This window comes from Malaclemys terrapin, chromosome 4 (assembly GCF_027887155.1).
Source record: "Malaclemys terrapin pileata isolate rMalTer1 chromosome 4, rMalTer1.hap1, whole genome shotgun sequence".
NCBI lineage: Eukaryota > Metazoa > Chordata > Testudines > Emydidae > Malaclemys > Malaclemys terrapin.
Window position 1 is genome coordinate 93,120,409 of NC_071508.1, and position 1,770 is coordinate 93,122,178.

Below are 1,770 nucleotides of genomic sequence, written 5' to 3' on the forward strand. Positions count from 1 at the left end.
AGAAGATACCAATGTGATACCTACAGCACTCGACCCAAGATTTAAGAATCTGAAGTGCCTTCGAAAATCTGAGAGGAATGAGGTGTGGAGCATGCTTTCAGAAATCTTAAAAGAGCAACACCCTGATGTGGAAACTACAGAACCCAAACCACCAAAAAAGAAAATCAACCTTCTGCTGGTGGCATCTGACTCATGATGATGAAAATGAACATGCATCGGTCTACACTGCTTTGGATGGTTATCAAACAGAACCTGTCATAAGCATGGATGCATGTCCCCTAGAATGGTGGTTGAAGCATGGACATATGAATCTTTAGTGCATCTTGCATGTAAATATCTTGTGACCCTAGCTACAACAGTGCCATAAGAATGCCTGTTCTCCCTTTCAGGTGACATTCTAAACAAGAAGCAGGCAGCATTATCTTCTGCAAATGTAAACAAACTTGTTTGTCTGAGCGACTGGCTGAACAAGAAGTAGGACTGATTGGACTTGTAGGCTCTAAAGTTTTACACTGTTTTATTTTTGAATGCAGGGGTTTTTTTGGTACCTAATTCTACATTTGTAAGTTCAGCGTTCATGATAAAGAGATTGCACTACAGTACTTGTATTAGGTGAATTGAAAATTATTATTTCTTTTGTTTTTTACAGCGCAAATGTTTGTAATCAACACTCAGCAGCACATATACTAAAATTGGAACGATACAGAGAAGATTAGCATGGCCCCGGCGCAAGGATGACATGCAAATTCGTGAAGCGTTCCATATTTTTTAGGGGGGGGAGGGATAGCTCAGTGGTTTGAGCATTGGCCTGCTAAACCCAGGGTTGTGAGTTCAATCCTTGAGGGGGCCACTTAGGGATCTGGGGCAAAATCAGTACTGGGTTCTGCTAGTGAAGGCAGGGGGCTGGACTCAATGACCTTTCAAGATCCCTTCCACTTCTAAGAGATGGGATATCTCTATTTATTTATTTATTTATTTAAAAGTAAAGTGAGCACTGTACACTTTGTATTCTGTGTTTCATTGAAACCAATATATTTGAAAATGTAGAAAACATCCAAAATTATTTAAATAAATGGTATTTTATTATTAACAGTGCGATCAATCGTGATTAATTTTTTTTAATCGCTTGACAGCCCTAATATTAAGATATTGAAATGCACTGTTAGGGCACCTTAACTTTGCCCTATAATGAGGCCATAAGAGGAGAAATGAAAAACATCTTTAAAAAAAAAATCTCAGTTAATCTCATCTAGAACCACAAACACTACAATGAATATTTCATGGTGTCATTTCAGGGCAGAGTTAATGTTGTTCCAGTGCCTTAACTGTCCATTTCCAAACCTTGCAATATTTGGAAACTTTGCTATTGACTTCAATGGAACCAATATTCGGCCTGCAGTCTACATTTATAGCTAGCTGTACTAATCAAATTAGTACAGCTGAAATGGGTTCCTAGTGAAATGGATTCATAAACACAAGTCTAGACCCTCAGCTGGTGTAAGTCAGTGTAACTTAGTGCCCATAAATTGTATCCAGGACTTATCTGGAGGATTTACTGAAATAGACACACACACACTTGAAAAGCACCTGTCAACATTGGCTTTGTACTTTTAACACATCCTGCATATTGCTTCCTGGCTGGGCCCATCTCCCCTAGTGACTCAAAGTTACAAAGCCCTTCAGTCCTGAGTCATTGTCTATTATTGTCAAGTGCAGGTGGAGAACACCGGAACAGGGAATTGCTCCAGAGCTTTGCCAGACAAAGCAATG

The 1,770-nt window shown here is 39.3% G+C and overlaps 1 non-coding gene across 1 annotated transcript; it reads left to right on the plus strand.

Moving 5' to 3' along the window:
- Positions 1–660: 660 nt before the first annotated feature.
- Positions 661–769, plus strand: LOC128837521 (U6 spliceosomal RNA). The gene has a single exon (XR_008444959.1). It is a non-coding gene; the product is annotated as a U6 spliceosomal RNA (small nuclear RNA).
- Positions 770–1,770: the final 1,001 nt, after the last annotated feature.